Source organism: Cervus elaphus, chromosome 1 (genome assembly GCF_910594005.1).
Source record: "Cervus elaphus chromosome 1, mCerEla1.1, whole genome shotgun sequence".
NCBI classification, from domain to species: Eukaryota; Metazoa; Chordata; class Mammalia; order Artiodactyla; family Cervidae; genus Cervus; species Cervus elaphus.
In genome coordinates this window covers 51687988-51710183 of record NC_057815.1, presented here as the reverse complement: position 1 = coordinate 51710183, position 22196 = coordinate 51687988, and the positions used below count along the sequence as shown (strand labels likewise).

General features: G+C 38.9%; 1 protein-coding gene and 1 non-coding gene across 3 annotated transcripts in view; both read right to left on the bottom strand.

The window, feature by feature from the left end:
• Positions 1 to 22196, bottom strand: part of RRAS2 (RAS related 2) — a 79683-nt gene that overhangs the window by 30078 nt on the left and 27409 nt on the right. The gene's annotated exons all lie outside the window — the stretch shown is intronic.
• TRNAY-GUA lies at positions 20642 to 20713 on the bottom strand. Its single transcript has one exon. It is a non-coding gene; the product is annotated as a tRNA-Tyr (tRNA).

The window sequence follows — 22196 nt, the reverse complement described above, 5'->3', positions numbered from 1 at the left end:
CAAGGGCTCTCATTTCTCAAGATCCTCATCAATACTTATTACTGAAAATGTGTCTTTTTGATTCTAGCCATGCTAGTACAAAGCAGTAATCTCTTTACAGTGTTGGTTTGTTTTTTTTTTAATTAACTTGTTTTGTTTATTGGATTGGCCAAAGAATTCATTCAGGTTTTTTCGTAAGATGTTACAGGAAAGCCCAAATGGACTTTTTTGTCAACCCAATATTTATTTGGCCACAGTGTGGGACATAGAGGATCTCAGCTCCCTGACCAGAGGATCACACCTGCTCCTCCTGCAGTAGAAGCCTGGAGTCTTAACCACTGAACCATCAAGAAAGTCCCTCTTTGCAGTTTTGATTGGCATTTCCCCAATGAGACATTGAACATCTTTTTACATGCTTATTGGCAATTTGTAAATCTTTGGAGAAATGTCTGTCAAACTTTTGCCTACTTTAAAACAGTCACATTATAAAGTCTTCCTGCCAAAAGTTAATACATATTTCCTAAACCTCAACCATGGGCCAAAGTCCTGTTATTCACCAACAATCCGCCACAATTCCAACGTCTACATATCACATTTGTGGGTAATACCTGCTCCTGTGTTCCCATCAGCAGTGCTCGCCTCCCACTATGTGGTGGTTCTGCGGTTTCCAATGCCAAACCCACTCCCCTGACACCATCCACAGCCTCTCCAACCCCGAACTTCCCTATCACACTGAACTTCCTCTGCCTATACGATGCCCCAGCACAGTTCACTTGTGCCAGTATTTGCAATCACCCTACTTCACCAAACCTAAGACAGCATCAGTTATAAGACCATCATTATTTTATATGCCAAGAATGAAAAAAAATGCTAAAACTATGGCACATCTTTCATTATGAAGCATCTCAATGTCAGTACTAAAATGCAGAGAAGAAAAAAACTGTGTGAGTTGGAATCAATGAAAGACAGCAGTTCTAGACAGCAACTCTGAAAGGCTGGTGTTACTCCCACTTTACAGATAGGATCATTGAGATTCACAAAGTCAGTAGGGTGATGGAAGTAAGATCCAAATCCAGGTCTGACTCCAAAGCAATACTGAGTCAATTATACTTTCTTTAACCTGTCATATTCACATCAAAGCATATAGCATGCACCAGTTTAAAAAAGAAATGCTATTACTCTTAAAATGCTTTTTTTTAAATTACAAACTATTGTCAAATAGAAAAAACAGTTTAGAAAACAATCTTATTCAAAATGAAAATATTCCATTTCTATGTTAAGAGAAAAAGGTCTAAATATGGCAATATTAAAAAAAATACAAAAACATATACTCTTTGATCTACCAATTTTACTTATAGAAATTTATCCTATTGATACATTTGTGTATAAAAATGTAACATTATTGAACTGTTTTTAACTTTTAAAAACTGGAAAAATGTAAAATGTCTTTCAGTAAATGACTGGCTAAATTAAGAAACACTCAATGCAACCAATTAGAAAAAAAAAGTAGAAAAATGACTTCACCTGTTAATATGAAGTAAACCCTATGCTATGTCATTAAATAAATACACAGTTTATATATTTGCTGTACATATATAAAACATCTCTGGAAAGATACACAAGAAACTGTTAACTTCAATTATCTGTAGAAAGAAATAGGTTGTTGGGAGACACAAGTGGGAGGGGAAAGTAATTTGTAGGTTTGAAAACTTGAAATATGTGAATGAAAGAGGGAATCAAGGGTGAAGACCGAGACAGATTAAATCAACTGTTAAGTAACAAAGACAGAGCACAGGAGCGTGAGGAAACCCAGATTCTAGTCCCAGCTCGACAGCCAGACGAATGTTCTTAGATGAGTCAACCTCTTTCTTGGCTTTTAGCTGTAAATGAGGAATTTCCTCTTCATGATCTCTTAAAAGACTCTTTCCAGCTCTCTAATTTTATTATGACATATTTAGCTCCTCCAGTGTGTCAAATCTAATTTGCAGGCACTATTGAAAATGTCTTCAAGTTTGTGGCATAACAGAATATCAGATCATAAGCCCTAGCTCCTGCTACTTTCTAGCTGTAGGCTTTGCAGCAAATAGCATCACTGACATCATGTTTTATTACCTTAAAGCTGAGGTATTGCCTATGTGATCTGGGGAAGGTGATTTAATCTCCTAAAACTCAATTTTCTGACCTATAAGATGGCCATCATAATTCTTATTTGAAAGGGCTACTGGGGAGGTGAAAGTACTTAGCACACTGCTTAGCTCAAAATGGACATTTGAAAATTGGTTCTCTTCCTCTCCAAACTTAGAAAGTCTGCCTAGCAAGCAGGGAGCTGACCAACTCACTTCTGACTACAATTTTTGCTCCCCAGAGCCTGGGTTGTTACTTCCTTTTTCATTTCCTTTCCCCTCCATCCACTGCTACCTATGAATATCCTATACGCCATTTTCATTTCTCATCTCTTTTAAAGCAGAAAAGGGGCCTACAAAAGCAAAATCAGAAGTAAAAGAGGGTGATGACTTTTCCAGCTCACATTCTACTAAACTTTGAAAACTTCCACGTCAATCTTTCTTGCTTCACTGACCTACCCAATCTACAGATACTAATGGAGCACCTACAACGTGTCAGGAGCTGAGGGTGGAATTCTAGCTCTCAGGGGGCTTGCAGTTTTTTGGCAGTTGACAGTCAACAAACCAACAGACATTAATATGTCAGAGGTGATGAAAACTCTGAAGAAATCAGGGGCTGACAGTAGCAGGGGCTGGAGAGGAGGATGTGATACTGCAAACGACGGCTGAGAAGGAGACAGGGACAGTGTGCCATCTGAGAGAATCCTGGATCAACTGAGGGAATGAGCCAGGCCGCTACCTGGGGGCAGACCAGGACAGGAATTCAGAGGCAATGAGGTGAGAGCAAGTGTAACACACGGGAGGAACAGCAAGGAGGTGGCATGGCTACACTACAACAAACAAAACAAGTTCAGAAAGTTCACAGCGAGGCAGGCAGAGACTTCAAGGTCTTGGTAAGGACTTTGGATTTTACCCCAAGTGAAATGAAAGCTACTGGAGAGTCTGATGCTCTAATCTCATCCTATACTGGCTATTGTGCTCCTTCCCAGTCTTGATCATTCCTTTCAAAAAGATTAAGCCAAGATCTGTCCCACAGAGGGTCAATTATGCCTGAAAATTATTCCAACAGTACATTTTAAAATGTGCTAAACAGTTTTACAGAAACATGCCATAAACAGAAGATATCAAGATTGCAAGCTACCACAGATAACATATACAGATATGAATACACATGAACAAGATGTTCAGGCAGCTTTGTTCTTGTGAAAAACTCTTGATAACTTAAGTGTCGTAACAGGGAACAGTTAAATGAATTACAGTACCTTCTGTACCTACATTACAGAAGAGTAAACAGTCATGAAAGAGAAGGGGGTAAGTTTCTACATGAATTTCAAGAGTGTCCATTTATTCAACAAGTATTTTGCCACTTTGGACCTGGGACATAGTCCTGAATGAGAATAAAACTGACATGCTTCTGACACTTGTGGGACTTACATTTTAGTGTAGGAGACAATATATAACCAAGCAGAATGAAAGCAACAATTTTTGAAATAAGTACTACCAACTGCCCCCCCCAAAAGACTCCCCTGAATACAGAATGGGTGTGGAAGAAGTACTTTTATAAATTATACTGTCAAATACTATAGCTATGGGTCTACAGCACAACTAAACTTTAAAAAACCATCTGAATGAGCCTGCATTGCTACTGTTTTATCCTAATAACAGTAAGAACTAAATTCCTCATGACCTTCATATCTCAAAATGGGAGGAGGAGGAGGACAGAATGCTTTTAGAATTTCTCTCCAAACCAACCACATGCCAGGAGGCTGGGCCAGCACTTCTCAGAAAGTGGCTCTGTCTAGTCACACCAAGGACCACCCTTCTTACTTTTGATTATCTAACCCCATTTATCCACCCAGCAATTCTCAGTAGTTTCCGTAAAGTCCCTCCTTGTGGCACACAAATTTAAATCAGACTAGATCACTGGATAAATTTAAACTCTTTTAAGTAGAGACAGACATGATTCATAAAAAAAAGAAAAAAAAAACATATAAACACTCATCTTACAAAAATGCCCAATATGTAGGTTTAAAAAGCCGAACTAAATGGCCTATGTTCACAGAACTTAAGACTCTGCTCACATCATTTAAAGGCACAAATTATAACTTGTCTGTATGTGTGCAGCCTAATTTCACAGTGAAAGAATGCCACATCAATTGCAAACCACATTAAGAGAAAGTAAACATGCAACTAAATTCTGAATCACATTTACATGCATATAAGTCAGATTCTATAACTATTATTCCATTAAGTAAAAGTACAGTGCTTATTAGCAAATTTACAGTGTACTACAGTGCTTATAAGCAAATTCAGAAAAGGGTTTACTCACTGTAGTGGGTTGAATTACAGCACCCAAAAAGGTATATTTAACTCCTAACAATTGATACCTGTGAAAGTGACCTTATTTGGAAATAGGTCTTTGCAGATTCAATTAAGTTAAGGATCTCCAGATGAGATCATTCAGGACTTAAATCCAATGACTGTGTCTTTATAAGAGAAGAGAAGAAGATTTGAGAAGAGAAGACCCAGAGGGGAAGACCAGCTGCAGGTGGAGGCAGAGGTTACAGCGAGGCCTCCACAAGCCAAGGAACGGCCACGGGCTGCCAAGAACCACCAGAGGCTGGGAAACAGAGTCGCCCTCAGGGCCCCCAGAACCAGCCCCATCAGACAATTTGATTGGAGGATTTTGTCCTCCAGAATTGTAGCAGAATAAATTTCTATTGTTTAAAACTACAAAGTTTGTGGAAATTTGTTAGAGCAGCTAGGAAAGGAATATACTGACCCATAAAATTTCATCTCCCCATTCTTCATTATTTTCTGTATGGAGTTCATAAACCCAAGAGGACTGGATGGCAAAAAAAAATTTTTTTTTCTTCTGCTCACCAGTTATTGGAACTCAAATACTGAGCTGTCTTCACAGTACTGGAACTACAACTTACAAAGATACAGACAGACACACGAAATATTTTCATTCTCTAAACTTGAGAGGCTCCATTATTTAACAAAAACATGAAAATTGAAAGAAGGTAAACAGTTATATGTTTCCAAATTTCTTTTAAAATATAAGCCAAGATTTTAACAAGTTAATTTTATTATTTTCAATTTAGTTTTTTTTTTTATTATAAAGTAATAGATTCTCACTGCAGAAAGTTTGGGAAAGAGTACAAAATAATTTTAGAATCAAAGCCTCTCTTCAATTTCTCAACTTGAAATGTAAAACTAGACATATATTTTCAGCTGCAAGCTGAATAACCCTTTCTTGAATTGCTTGAATAAGGCCCATCATTAAAGGCCTTTGTTTACAATCAAGTTTGTGTGGCAGTTACACAACTATGAAATTGAGAGTCTACAAGTGGAAATTCTGATCTAATTTTAACACAAGCCTTATAAATGAAACATACAAGTGGGAACTACGAGGAGAGCTTTATTGTCGTGGGGGTTTCCGACAAGGTGCTTTCCCTTGATCATTTTGGGTCCTGAACTGTTCTGGTCTCTAATCGTAATTTACATATCAACTAAGCCCTTAATTTTAGAAATAGTATTTTTATGTGCAGAAAAGCAATAGATGAAGATCAAAATATCAACAAATTTTATTCAAGACTTTTTGACTAATTATCTCCCACATTCCCCTTTCACTTTATTTTCTCAAAAATAACTATCAAACAGGCAGCACAAAAAACAGCTAAAGAGGAACATCTAACAGATGCAATAGCAAAGGCTGGAACACTGAGAAAAGATTGGAACACTGGGAAAAAAGCTTGAAATATTTTTCCAAACCAAATCTCCGAATGCAGGTACATTCCTTAATGTTTTACTTAAACACTGATGTTTTTGCTAAATATAAAAATTTCACTAACTCCAGATATTATGCTGCTCCACTATTTACATATGTTTATTCAAAATTGCACAGCATCTTCACACCCTAAGCGTGGGCTGCACAAAATGACTTCCCTCCAAAGAATATAGAAAAAAAGCAAGAGGGGAGGAGAAACTTTATAGTGGAGAAGCCAAACACACTAACTCAGCCAGATGATCAAGGTCACCATCAACAGCCATAAACCCTGCCGACAGTATGTGCCCTTGACGTGATGTGATTAGTATGTACCCTTGATGTGATGTGATGAAAGCGGTACTTTACCTCTGTGGTCTTCCTCCCCAAAACCCGTAACCCCAGTCTAGTTATGGGGAAAACACCAGACAAATTCCAACAGGGGGCATTCTACAAAAACATTGACAAGCACTTCTCAAAAATGGTCAGGGTCACCAAAAACAAAGAAATTCTGCTAAGAGGAGCCTAGTGAAACATGAAACTAAATGTAATGTGGTGTCTTGGTGGGATCCTGAAACAGAAGAGAGGTATCAGATAAAAACTATGGAAACCTGAATAAAGTGTGGACTTTAAATAATAAAAATGCATCAATATGGGTTTAATAATTAAAATAAACATTCCATATAATATGAGATGTTAACAATGAGGAACCACCAATATACAAAGGCTTTCTGCTTTATTTTTTCAATTTTTCTGTAAATCTAAAACTCTTCTAAAAAAAAAAAAAAAACCTATTTTAAAAATTTACATGGCAGTCACTTTCAGAAAAAATACTAATTAAGGTCGCAGACCAGAATTTTCTAATTCCCCACACATAAAAGCTTAACTTAAGGAAACAACTAGATCCACTAAGCAGTTTATTTCAGCAACAAGATTACATCTAGATTTTGCAAGACCGATAATTAAGGTACTCAGAGGCAAGATAAAGGGAGTCAAGATCCACCTCACCTTCTCAACCAAACATCTGGTTTATTATGATAAGGGTGTGAAAACCCAAAGTCTCATAATCACAGAGCTATTTATAAACCAGATAATTTTAAATGAATGAAAATAACAAAAGGAAGGTAATTCAGAAGAGGATTCTTCTAAAGCACAAGACTTGAGCAAGAAATCTGGCCTTTCTTCCATCATGAGGGCCTACACATTACAACCCTAACCACCACCCACCCACTCACCCCCAGCCCATTTCCTCATTTACATAAGAGAAAGTGATTTGGGACCATACAATATTCAAAGGATGCTCCAAAAATAACAGTGTATCATAAAAATGTAATATTCTTACTCTTTCACGTCACTAGCATCTGCTCAAAGCAACCGGTATAGGAAAAAATGTAATGTTTTGTCTGTGATGTATGCATCAGTAGGAAGCAAAAGAGAATCAACCAAAAGAGAAAAAGAAGGGGAGCAGAGGAGGGGAAACAGAAGTAGCATTTAACTTATCAGCAATTACCAGACCCTCCTTTTATGTGCTTCTCCCTGCAAAAGTGTCCTGATGAAAGTCTCACTTTAACTAATGCTTACTGAGATGATCTTAAAAATTGCCACACTGTGGTTCAGCAAAAGCAAGAGCTCTAAAAGCACAGCAGACATTGGAGATAAAAATAAATGAATATCCGTTCTTGCACTTAAGGGGTCTACTCATTGTCAAGGAGGAGGCAAGACAAAAAAACAAGTACAATCTTTTCTTGACTCAAGGACACCGTCAATTGGAAGAGGCATCCTAATTAAAAGGATAATAATTTTTAATGTGTCTTAGAATGGAAAAGATACTACAGTTTCCAAGCAATAAGCCCTGGAGTAGGTTCAGCATAAGGAACTATAAGGGAGCACAGACGCCAGGTGAATATTCTACCATCTGACATTGCTATCTTTTACTGGGGGGCGTGGTATGAGAAGTTCCACAAATTCTTAAAATTTATACATCTTGCCAGGAACAGATTTATTTATAAAAGGCATAACGGACCTGTAAAGAAGCAGAGTATCTTTATTAATATTATAGCCAACATGAATAAACTATTATAGCCAACATGAATAAATTCATATTGACATTTTACTAAATTATGTGGGAAACAAAGTTTTGTTTTGTGGAAAACCAAAATTCACAGGTAATTTTTTCACCTAAGGAAAAAAGCCTTTTTATCAACTTAGAAGATGAGAACTTCACTGCTTTTTCTCTTGATCTTCTATAAAACAAATCATAATACAGCTTTTAGTGTACAAAGGGGGATAACCGTAAAATAAACTACACTACTGAAAGAGAATCAGGTGCTTTTCGGAGACAGCAGAAAGAACAGAACATCTTCATGATGTTTTTCCCCTTCAGTTAGGACTAAAACTGTATTTTAGGACAGGAAAACCCTGTTTTTGCAAACTCTTTTAAGGGCAACTCTAGAGAAGTAGTTGGTGAATGAAGCACTAGCCGAGTAAGTCCCATATGGATGTTTAATTCTTTTAACACTAGAGTGCCCAGGAATGGGTTTCCCAGGTGGTGCTGATGGTAAAGACTCCGCCTGCCAATGTAGGAGACATGGGTTCGATCCCTGGGTCAGGAAGATCCCTTGGAGGACTGCACAGCAACACACTCCAGTATTCTTGCCTAGAGAATTCCATGGATAGAGGAGCCTGGCAGGCTACAGTCCTTAAGGTCGCAAAGAGTCGGACACAGCTGAAGCAACTTGGCACACCCAGCGATGAGATGGCACTTGTTCAATAGGTGCCCTAATGAGAGAAGCAAACCCTTCGCTCAGAGCAGGACTCCTGCTCCCAGCCAGGCAGGGCCCTCACACTCTGCATCTCCCCTGCTGGGGTCATCCCAGCAGAGAGCCCAAGCCTCAGCCAGGCCATGGAGCAGCTAAGAAAGAGATATTTCCACAGGAAGGCAGACAGTGTAACAATAACCCAAAGACAGGTTTTATTGATTCTTTCATTTTCCACTTTTGGGGCTATTCAAAAGTAACTATAAATTAGACTTTTAGAAAAATTAAGCTTCACACTTCCAACTACCTCGGGGAAACATGTCTGTACACTTTAAGTCACAAAACCTCTATAGAGTTTACTATGTGCCAGGCACTAAGTGCTTCCATATATTAACTGAAACCTCACAAGAAGTCCATGAAGTAGGCAAGTACTCTCATTGTAATATAATGTAATGTACTGTACTGTAATGTCTCCACCTTACAGGTGGGGAAAAGGGGACAGAGGTTAAGTAACTTGCTCAAAGCCAGAGGACAGTCAGTGGTAGAGTGGAGATTGATTCCAAGCAGTCTGGCTCGATTCGATGCCCCAAACCACTACATTACACTGAGAGCTACCTTTAGAAAACAAAATAAATGCATCGCCTCTATTTTGTCTATATTTATGGAATAAAATGTCCAGACCTCAAATGCTTCTCCCCACAGACCTCAGTCAACTCTTACACTGGCATAAGCTGGCAAACAGGCGAAGTTTTTCCTAGATACGTAAGCATGACTCGCATCGCAATTAACACAGATATAAACTATCCAGACTCCCTTTCTGCCTTCTAAGAAAGAGCACAGATAACTGCAAGCTTACCATACATAATGAAGGATTTCTCCTTCCTCTTCAAAGTATTACCAAACTATCTCATACCAACACTCAACAGATAAAAGGCCATGATCCTATCCAAAAGGCTTATGGTAGAGAGATGCAAATATCAGTTTTATTTTTCTGAGTGCAAAATTATTGAGTAAAACAATGAAACCTGAAGAATAAACGAGCAAAAAGAGATGTAAAAGAATCCAACATGACAAGATAAAAGGTGTTAGTTCCATTCAACCAATATTGTGAGAACTAACATCTCTCTTACCTGAAGGTGCTCAAAATAGTAAGCTATCAGCCCAAAAGAAAGAGCTCACTAAAGAAATGATAACAAAAATAAGACTATAAAAATATTAAACACCTCAATGTAATTATGTTATATATTTACAATGAACTAGTCATTGCGAAAATGTTTTAAAAAACAAGAAATGACAGCCCCCCGGCAAAAGTCACAATAAAGATCTTCCTGCACAGTTCAATTTGTTTATTTTAGTTGTAGCACTGCCCACCCGCCCCATCCCACAAGAAAGCCACATTCATTTGAGGTCATTTTACCTCTTGCTATTTCCTTTGCAGTGAGTCTGCAAAGTTGTGATGCATCGTGGTGATCTTACTCATTGAACAGAAAGCAACTGAGTGAAACACACAGGCAACTAAACCTCTGGCATCCTGTAAAACCACAAGAGAGCAAGAGCTTTTTTTCCCGTGTTCTAACAGATTTTTAAAAAGCTGTTTTCTTAAGTGGCAATATACCTAGAATGACTGCATGCTTATCAAGAGCCACATGCTCTCTACCAAAAGTCAGAAGTCAACTGACACTGAGACTGGAAATTAATCCAGTCAAAATCTTTTAATGAACTTTTAAGCAATTCTCACTTATTTACTTGCACATTTAGCTAATTTCAATCTGTAAATGAAAGTAGTAGAAAGTTTCTTTCTGCAGATCTTAGCCTTCAAAGTTAAGAGAGATTCCCCATTCCCCAGAGATTTCCCTTAATTAAAAAAAAAAAAAATTTTTTTCCCCAGAAAAAGTTACACAAAAACATTAGATAACAATGACTTACGATAAAAGCACAGGGACAGAACTTTTCTAAAAGGCACTAAATATAATGTCAGTTTACATAAAACAACATGTAACAATTATAACATAAAATAGGAAAAGACTTTTCAAAAATGTGAGTTAATCTTCGTAGTAACTTAAGCAACTTAATGGTAAAAGATAAACTGACTGTAAACAAGTAAGTGTATATCAATACTTTAAATACATTCCCCATTAGGGAATGTCCATACTGTTTCTCCATCTACTAGCATGACTAACAGAGAAGATTCTAGATTTTCTCATTAATTCCCTTCTTGGAAGGGTGCTGGGTGCAGCTGGAAACTATGCAAGCGTGGCACTGGAGTCCCTCATTCTTTACACTGACACTCTGAGGAACGATCAAAAGTATTAAAATATCTGAAATCCTGCTCAGGGTGTGGGTGGGGCCTAAATCTATCCTTTCTGCCCTGTCTTCTTCTTCTGCTAGTGCACATTTCAGAAACCAGGGGGAGCAGCAAAAGCAGAGGGCCATCAATCTGCTAAGAACTTAGCCCACCTATGACCACTTTGGCCTGGTTGGAGGGACTCCCCTTAATGAGAGGAGTCTCAGATTTAGCTCTCTTTCCACCCCTAGCATATTCCTAGCCAAAAGTTTAGCATCTAATGGAAACTCTGACTTGTTCCTGAAATTCTGCATTTCCTATGTTTTCCTGTCAATAAATGCTCCCTTCTCTCACTTGAGCTCACTCTTGATTGGGGATACAGCAATTACGAGCTTCCCAGGTGGCTCAGCAGGTGAAGAATCTGCCTGCCAATGCAGGAGACTCAGGAGACACTGGTTCGACCCCTGGATGGGGAAGATCCCCTGGAGAAGGAAATGGCAACCCACTCCAGTATTCCAGCCTGAAAAATTCCATGGACAGAGGAGCCTGGCAGGCTACAGTCCACAGGGTCACAAAGAATCGGACCAGAGTGAAGCAACTGAGCTTCACTCACTTGTTTGCGGATACAGTAATTAGGAAGCATCAATAATTGTAGGACCAATAGAGGAGGAAAATTAAGAAACAAAATAACCTTGTCACACATACACAAATAAGCCAAGCCCAGAAGTTGTAAAAGCAAGGAGCAGGTAATTCCTGTATTACACAAATTCTTCAAGAGAACAGCAAAATAGGAGATACTTATCAACTCATGAGGCCATGATACCAAAAGAGGACAGAGACATTAAGAAAAATGAAAATTATAGGCCAACTTCACTAAAAAGTCATAGATGCAAAAAAATTAAAAACCCATTAACAAAATGTTAGCAAACAGAATCCAATAGAATCCAACAAACAAGAATATACATTATGACTGACGTATCCCAAGAATCCAGGAATACAAGGATACACAGACCTTTTGAAAAAAAGTACAAATACAATTCACATGAACAGACTAAAGGAAAAACAATATGACTGTAAGAAACAAAAGCATGAGAAAATGACATATTTATCTTAAAAAATTCATAAAATGGGAGACTGGGGGGAACCTAAAACCTATCACAAAGAACAATTTTTTAAACAACCAAACTCTAAAATCAAGAATAAGAATGTCCACTACTGTGAAGGTATCTTAAAAAAAACTAAAAGTAGGGAATTTCCAGGTGGTCTAGTGGTTAAGACTTGGCACTTTCACTGTCGGGGCTCAGGTTCAATCCCTGGTCAGGGAACTAAGATAGATCCCACAAGCCACAGGGCATGATTTAAAAAAAAAAAGCCCAAAAGTAAAACTACCATGCGACACATCAATTCTACTTCTGGGTATATACCCAAAAAAAGCAAACACACTAATTCAAAAAGATGCATACACCCCAACGTTCACAGTAGCATTATTTACACTTGCCAAGATACGGAAACAACCCAAGTGTCCATCCACAGATAAGCGGAGAAAGAAGGTGCAGTGCACACAGACAACAGAACACTACACAGCCTTAAAAACGAATGGAATTGTGCCATGTGAAGTAACACAGATGGACTTGGAGGGTATTATGCCGAGTGAAATAAGTCAAATAATGACAAGTAAGTCAAATAATGACAAATACTGCATGATCACTTACATGTGGAATCTAAAAAATAAAACAAATAAGTATAATAAAAAAAGAAGCAGGGGGACCTTCCCAGGAGGTCCAGCAGTTAAGACTCTGAGCTGCCCCTGCAGGGGGCACAGGTTCAACTAGGGATCTAGGGGAACTAGGGAACTGGGAAACTAGGATCCTGCATGCCACACGGTGTGGCTGAAAACAAAAGCAGCAGCAGATTCATAATACAGAGAACAAACCAGCAGTTACCAGTGGGGAGAAGAATACACAGAAAAACTATACAAAAAAGATCTTAATGACCCAGATAACCACGATGGTGTGATCATTCACCTAGAACCAGACATCCTGGAGTGCAAAGTCAAGTGGGTCTTAGGAAGCATCACTACGAACAAAGTTGGTGGAGGTAATGGAATTCCAGCTGAGCTATTTCAAAACCTAAGAGATGATGCTGTGAAAGTGCTGCCTACAATATGCCAGCAAATTTGGAAAATTTAGCAGTGGCCACAGAACTGGAAGGTCAGTTTTCATTCCAATCCCAAAGAAAGACAATGCCAAAGAATGTTCAAACTACCACACAACTGCACTCATTTCACACAACAGCAAAGTAATGCTCAAAATTCTCCAAGCTAGGCTTCAACAGAACTTCCAGATGTTCAAGCTGGATTTAGAAAAGGCAGAAGAACCAGAAATCAAATAGCCAACATCCGTTGGATCATAGAAAAAGCAAGAGAATTCCAGAAAAACATCTACTTCTGCTTCATTGACTATGCTAAAGCCTTTGACTGTGTGGATCACAACAAACTGTGGAAAATTCTTAAAGAGATGGGAATACCAGACCACCTGACCTGCCTCCTGAGAAACCTGTACGCAGGTCAAGAAGCAACTGTTAGAACTGGACGTGGAACAATGGACTGCCTCCAAATTGGGAAAGGAGTACATACATCAAGGTTGTATATTGTCACCCTGCTTATTTAACTTATATGCAGAGAACATCATGTGAAATGCCAGGCTGGGTGAAGCACAAGCTAGAATAGAGACTGCCAGGAGAAACATCGATAAACCTCAGGTATGCAGATGACACCACCCTTATGGCAGAAAGTGAAGAGGAACTAAAGAGCTTTTTGACAAAGGTGAAAGAGGAGAGTGAAAAGCTAGCTTAAAACTCAACGTTCAAAAAACTAAGATCATGGCATCCAGTCCCATCACTTCATGGCAAATAGACGGGGAAACAATGGAAACAGTGTTGGACTTTATTTTCTTGGGCTCCAAAATCACTGCAGATGGTGACTGCCCCCACGAAATCAAGACACTTGCTCCTTGGAAGAAAAGCTATGACGAACCTAGACAGCATATTAAAAAGCAGAGACATTACTTTATCAACAAAGGTCAGTCTAATCAAAGCTACGGTTTTTCCAGTAGTCATGTATGGATGTGAGAGTTGAACCATAAAGAAGGTTGAGCGCCAAAGAATTGATGCTTTGGAACTGTGGTGTTGGAGAATGCCCTTGAGAGTCCCTTGGACTGCAAGGAGGTCAAACCAGTCAATCCTAAAGGAAATCAATCCTGAATATTTTTGGAAGGACTGAGGCTGAAGCTCCAATACTTTAGCCACCTGATAATGGAACGCCAATCCCTTAGAAAAGACCCTGATGCTGGGAAAGATTGAAGGCAGGAGGAGAAAGGGACAAGAGAAGACAAGATGGTTGGGTAGCATCACCGACTCAACGGACATGAGCTTAAGCAAGCTCCGGGAGATGGTGAAGGACAGGGAAGCCTGGCGTGCTGCAGTCCATGGGGTTACAAAGAATCAGACACGACTGAGGGGCTGAAAAACAACAAACGGGGAGAAGAAATGAGGCAATATAGGGGTGGGGTTAAGAGGTACAAACTATTATGTATAAAATAAGCTAAATGGATATACTGTACAACACATACAGCCAACATTTAAAATAAGGGGAATATAACCTTTTGATTGCAAATCACTATGCTGTACACCTTAACTCATTAATATTGCACAATAACTATATTGCAATTTAAAAAAAAGAATGTCCGCTGTTACTACATTATATTGGAGATTGTAACAAATGCAATAAATCAAGAAAACAAAATAATATAAGAACTAAAAATAGATTACAAAGACTTCCCTGGTGGTCCAGTGGTTAAGAATCTGCCTTTCAATGCAGGAGACATGGGTTCAATCCCTGGTTAGAGAATTAGGATCCCACATGTCACAGGACAACTAAGCTCACTTGCTGCAACCAGAGAAGTCTTTGCACCACAACTACTGAGCCTGCAAGCTCTAGAGCCCATACTCCACAACAAAAGAAGCCTATGCACCACAGTGAGAGAAAGACTGCATGCCATGAGAAGTCCACACATTACAGTGAGGACCCAGTGCAGGCAATAAAATAAATAAGTAAAATTAAAAAAAAAAAAAAAACACAACAGATTATAGTTAGAATAGTATCTCGAGTTTGCTGGAAAGACTGTCTCCTGTATTAAAATCCTCAGGTTTACATGAATAAAATTTTCCATTTCTTAAACACACATACACACACTACAGTTGACACCTGAACAACACAGGTTTGAACTGCACGGGTCCATTTATGTGTGAATATTTTTAATAGTAAATACTACAGTATTACATGATCCATGGTTGGTTGACAGAGAAACCACCTTTATGGAAGCCCTTTTTCACTATAAGTAGGGTCAGGCATCCCTAACATCTGCATCGTTCAACAGTCAACTATATTTCATGACACGATTATTCACAGAGAAAACCCTACAGAATATACAAAAAAATTATGGGAACTAGAGCTCTGCAAGGTATCTGCATACACAATTAAATATACACAAGTCACAGTCAAAAGTAAGTCATTTCTGTATACAAAGCATTAGAAAAAATCCAAATAGATGGTATCATTTACAATAGCAAATATATGATCAGTTCAGTTCAGTCGCTCAGTTGTGTCCAAATCTTTGCGACCCCATGGACTGCAACATGCCAGGTTTCCCTGTCCTTCACCAACTCCTGGAGCTTGCCCAAACTCAAGTCCATCGAGTCAGTGATGCCATCCAACCATCTTATCCTCTGTTGTCCCCTTCTCCTCCTGCCTTCAATCTTTTCCAGCATCAGGGTCTTTTCCAATGAGTCACAGTTCTTTGCATCATGTGGCCAAAGTATTGGAGCTTCAGCTTCAGCATCAGTCCTTCCAATGAATATTTAAGACTGATTTCCTTTAGGATTAAGTGGTTGGATCTACATGCAGTCCAAGAGACTCTCAAGAGTCTTCTCCAGCACCACAGTTCAAAAGCATCAATTCTTCAGCACTCAGCTTTCTTTATAGTCCAACTCTCACACACATACATGACTACTGGAAAAACCATAGCTTTGACTAGATGGACCTTTGTTGGCAAAATAACATCTCTGCTTTTTAATACACTGTCTAGGTTGGTCATAGCTTTTCTTCCAAGGAACAAACGTCTTTTAATATGGCTGCAGTCACCATCTGCAGTGATTTTGGAGCCCAAAAAAATAAAGTCAGCCACTGTTTCCCCATCTATTTGCCATGAAGTGATGGGACTGGATGCCATGATCTTAGGTTTCTGAATGTTGAGTTTTAAACAAACTTTTTCACTCTCCTCTCACTTTCATCAAGAGGCTCTTTAGTTCCTCTTCACTTTCAGCCATAACGGTGGTGTCATCTGTGTATCTGAGGTTATTGATATTTCTCCTGGCAATCTTGAGTCCAGCTTGTGTTTCATCCAGCCTGGCATTTCGCATGATATACTCTGCATACAAGTTAAATAATCAGGGTGACAATATACAGCCTTGACGTACTCCATTCCCAATTTGGTACCAGTCTGTTGTTCCATGTCTGGTTCTCACTGTTGCTTCTTGACCTGCATACAGGTTACTCAGGAGGCAGGTCAGGTGTCTGGTATTTCCATGTCATTAAGAATTTTCCACAGTTTGTTGTGATCCACACAGTCAAAGGCTTTGGCATAGTCAATAAAGCAATGTTTTTCTGATATATGATATATTTTAACTGAGAATAAATGAGGACTATATGATAGCTGAGAATAAAGCTAACTGGGAATAAAGCTAATTAAAATATGTTCTAGATCTTCTTTATAGATCATGGAAACTATAAAGCTTTAAACAAAGGCCAAAAAGGAGGAGTGGGAGAGGGAGGGAGGGAGATACTTCTGAATGCAAAGGCACTCTATTATCACAGATAAAACCGTCAAAACGTAAAATTTCCCTTATCTCATACAATTTAAAATTTTTAAAAGCTTTCAGGTTTTTAATGGAACTTGCAAGCTAATCTAAAATTCTAAAATAAACAAGACAAATATCCAAGAAATTCTTTACAAGACTGATCTCTGTGAGAATTTTGTTCAGTGCTATTTTCCCAACACCTACACAGTTCCTGGCACACAGAAATTGCCCAGTAAATATTTTTTCAATGAAACTTTCAAAAATAATTTTTTTTTTCAAAAATAATTTTATGTACTTATTTTCAGCTACACTGGGTCTTCGTCGCTGCACCTGGGCTTTCTCTAGTTGTGGTGAGCACAGGCGGTAAGCAGGCTTCTTCTCATTGCTGTGGCCTCTCCTGTTGTGGAGCACGAGCTCAAGAGTGCATGGGCTTCAGCAATCGCGGCACGTGGGCTCAGTATTGCAGCTCCTGGGCTCCAGAGCACAGACTAAATAGTTGTGTCACATGGGCTTAAATACTCTATGGCATGTGGGATCTTCCCAGATCAGGAATCAAACCCGTGTCTCTGGCACTAGGAGGTGGATTCTCTTACCACTAAGCCACCAGGGAAGCCCTCAATGAAATTTTTATTGAATGAACACAGCAGTGAAGCTTATCCTAACCATTCATGAAATTAAGATAGAGTGGAGGGACTTCCCTGGTATCCAGTGGTTAAACTATGCAATGCAGGGGACATAGGTTTCATCCCTCATCAGGAATGAAGATCTCAAGTGCTGAGGGGCACTGAAGCCCCACACCGCAACAAAAGATCACATGTGCTGCAACTAAGATGCACCACAGGCAAGTATTAATAAATAAACAGATAGAGTGGAACTGATGTGGGAATAAGGGGAAAAAAAACACAGAAGGCCAAAAAAAAAAAAAATCCACATATATGAACTTTGGTATTTAAAGAAGCAGAATAGCAGGTCATAGGTGAAGGTTAAAATAGTCAATAAATGATGCTGGAAAACTGCTTATGCACATGGGGAAAAGTGAAATTGGGAGGAAGAGATTATGTAAGACCCTTTATAAACTTATAAATCGTTGCTGTTGTTGCTCAGTCGCTAAATTGTGCCCAACTCTTTGTGACCCCAAGGACTGCATCACGCCAGGCTCCTTTGTCCTCCACTATCTCCAGGAGTTTGCTCAAATTCATGTTCATTGAGTAGGTAATACTATCTAACCATCTCATCCTCTGCTGCTTTCTTCTCTTCCTGCCTTCAAACCTTCCCAGCATCAGGGTTTTTTCCAGGCAGTTGGCTGTTCGCATCAGGCAGCCAAAGTATTGGAACTTCAGCATCAGTCCTTCCAATGAATATTCAGGGTTGACTTAGGATTGGCTGGTTTGATCTCCTTGCTGTTCAGTTCAGTTCAGTCGCTCAATCGTGTCTTTTGTGACCCCATGGACTGCAGCACGCCAGGCCTCCCTGTCCATCACCAACTCCCGGAGTTTACTCAAACTCATGCCCATTAAGTCAGTGATGCCATCCAACCATCTCATCCTCTGTCGTCCCCTTCTCGTCTCTCCTTCAATCTTTTGCAGCATCAGGGTCTTTTCAAATGAGTCAGCTCTTCACATCAGATGGCCAAAGTATTAGAGTTTCAGCTTCAACATCAGTCCTTCCAATGAACATGCAGGACTGATTTCCTTTAGGATGGACTGGTTAGATCTCCTTGCAGGCCAAGGGACTCTCAAGAGTCTCTTCCTGCACAATTTGAGAGCATCAGTTCTTCAGCACTCAGTCTTCTTTATGGTCCAACTCTCGTATCTGTACATGATTACTGGATAAAACCATAGCTTTGATTAGACGTACCTTTGTCTGCAAAGTGATTGACGTCTCTGCTTTTTAATATGCTGTCTAGGTTTGTCGTAGCTTTTCTTCCAAGGAGGAAGCATGCTTTAATTCTGTGGCTGCAGTTACTGTCTGCAGTGATTTTGGAGCCCAAGAAAATAAAATCCGTCACTGCTTCCACATTTTCCCCTTCTATTTGATATGAAGTGAATGGGACTAGATGCCAAGATCTTAGTGTTTCAATGATGAGTTTCAAGCCAGCTTTTTCACTCTCCTCTTTCACTTTCATCAAGAGGCTCTTTTGTTCCTCTTTAGTTTCTACCATTCGAGTAGTATCATCTGCACATCTGAGGTTGTTGATATTTCTCCTGGCAATCTTGATTCCAGCTTGTGATTCATCCAGTCCAGCATTTCACACGATGTACTCTGCACATAAGTTAAATTAAGTAGGGTGAGAAAACACAGCTTTGTTGTACTCCTTTCCCAATTTAGAACCAGTCAGATGTTCCATGTTCGGTTCTAACTGTTGCTTATTAACCACATATAGATTTCTCAGGAGACAGGTAAAGTGGTCTGGTATTCCCATCTCTTGAGTTTTCCACAGTGTGTTGTGATTCATACAGTCAAAGGCTTTAGCGTATTCAATGAAGCAGATGTTTTTCTGGAATCCCCTTGCTTTCTCTATGATCCAATGGATGTCGGAAATTTGATCTCTGGTTCCTCCGCCTTTTCTAAACCCAGCTGTACATCTGGAAGTTCTCAGTGCACAACACTGCTAAAGCCTAGCTTAAAGGATTCTGAGCACAACCTTGCTAGCATGTGAAATGAACTTAACTGTATGGTTGCATTAGCTCTAGAACCACCCTAGAAAAGTCTCACAAATTTTGACTTTCTAAATATATTTAGATGCTATTTTAATTGGGAAAATATATAATACTTTGCCTGAACAGTAGTGCTTAGTAATATAAGTGCTTACTACATTATTAGCTATTACTACATCTGAGCCTTCAAACACCTTCTTGTGATGCCTTGCTTCAACTACTTCCTAGCTTTTATAGACCTGGAGAGGTTCTTGATATCTGAGCTTCATTTTACTCATCTACAAAATAAGCTTACACTAATACTTACCTAAGAGTTAACTGTTCTGGTAGAGCCTTTTTTTCTTTTTTTGATCCTTTCAGTTTTTATTTTGGAATGCCATTAATTTCTAGTACTGACACACTAAAAAATTTGAATCTTCAAATCCAAGAGTATGGTCTGCTTTTCTATTTACTGAGGCTTTCTATGTCAACTGTGGTCGCATTTTTAGGTCTCCTGATATATTTCCTCATTTTTTAAGTGTGTGGAAGAACTGTCTGTGTTTGCTGTTATACAAAGGCATTCTTCTCCAAATATATGTTTGGCTTGTAAAATGCAATTTTTGCACAAAGTACCACTGTCCAATTATGAAATGGAGTGGGGGGTGGGGAAGAAGTAGCAATTGATCCCATTCTGAGGGAAGATGGAGTTCAGAATCTCATCAGGCGTCTCTCAACTACTTCCTCAAATTTAAGACCTCTGTCTGGGAATATAACAGGAAAGCATTAAGCAAAACATAGACATATTAGAATCTCTTCAAGATATTTTGATTTTCATTCCCTGAATAGCATTAAGTGACCTCACTCTCTCATGGCATGGAACATGAAAATAGCACTGAAGGCTTCAACAGGATATGTGCAAATCTAAAAAGCTTGGGGCACACACCTAACGCTTTATTTTTCATAAAACCAGAAACAGTAACAATTTAAAACTACACATAACTAGATTACACAGCTTCTAACATGCTGCTGCCGAGGGGGTAAAAAGAGTGAAAGTGCTAGTCGCTCAGTCATATTCAACTCTGCGACCCCGTAGACTGTAGCCCGCCAGGCTCCTCTGTCCTTGGGATTCTCCAGGCAAGAATATTGGAGTGAGTAGCCGTCCCCTTCTCCAGGGGATCATCCCAACCCAGGGATCGAACCTGGGCCTCCTGCATTACAGGCAGATTCTTTACCATCTGAGCCACCAGGGAAGCTCAATACACTGCTTCTATTATATAATTTTTAACATTTTGCATACTGAATTTCTGTGCCAGGAACTATGCAACTGTTCATTATTTTACAAGACACTTTTAAGTAAAAAGTTATGGCACATGCTAGACTAAACTCAACTACACCAATTGTTGAGAGTGAAACTTATTTCAGGGAATATGTTTTCCAATTCTATTAAAGTTTTGAAAAAGACTGCAAATTATTCACAAAGTTTCACCAATTCTGAAATTTGTTCAGTAAGCCGTGTGAAAGCTAAACAGTGGTAAGAAAAACAATTTTAAGGGGCAAAAGTTCTACTGTACCTTTACTCCAGCTGACATAACAAAATTAGGAGTTAACTGAATTTAGGACATAGTTTCCAATAAGGGCAAAACGTCTGTTCTCTACTGAGCTGCTGTGGGTGGAAGGGTGGGTACCCTTAGCAAACCAAGCAGCTGTAACTCATGTCATATCTTAAATCATTTATAAGTTAAAACAGAAAACAAACATTGTAAATATATTAAGAGTATGAGTTTGGCTGTGGAAAATAGGCATTCAATTGTTTAAAAAAAACTCATATAAAGCAGAGACAGCATAAAACAAGCCAAATTAAGTCAAAACAAGTGATGTTTTAAGACATAATACACATACATGAATTTCATTAAAGAAGATATTACAGTTAAAATACCACAGGGTATACTCAAAGTGACATGAAAAAATAAAAATAACTGAGAGGGTGGTCAAACCTCAAAACAAGTGCTATAACCACCACCCAAAAATGCAAAATAAAGGAAGCTGTCTTGTTCAGAGTAAGAGGTGGTAAAACAGGCTTGTTCTATCTGCTAACTTTATTCCATTTGAGAGTGGGGATCAGTTCCAAGGCCTTCCTAAATATTCAAAAAGCAAATACAAATTGTCATTACTAACACTAGAAAGCCAAGTGATGTTGTGTTAGGTTTGGAAGCACTTTAATCTGTATTAGCAAAACTGCCTTTTAATTTGCACCAGTCAACTAAGAGCTAAGCAACCTAAGTTTGCATTGCCTGAATGTATACACACACTCACCCTAAAAGGACCCCAGAAGGACTGTGGGGATTGCAAAGCTAGGCGATTTCATGTGATTTCATTTGAAAGACAAGTTACCGGTCAAACTCAACTGAATTGTGACAATTCAACTTCATGCAACATAAACCCAAACTACATGAATTTTCCCCTACTTAAGGAATCTCTAAATGCTTTAGAGAAAAAGAAAATACACAGTACATAGTCTTAATCTCTTCCAACCAACTCTTCAGAGATTCACACACATTCACAACCACAACTGAGAAGGAAAAAAATTCATGGATGAAAACTTTATTTACACTCCCTCCCCCAACACACAAACACACAACCAGCAGTAAAACTAGATGCTACTCCTTAAAAGCTTTTGTGAAATTAAAAAAAAAAAAAACACAACCCTACAACACAGGTCAAACACAGAAGTAA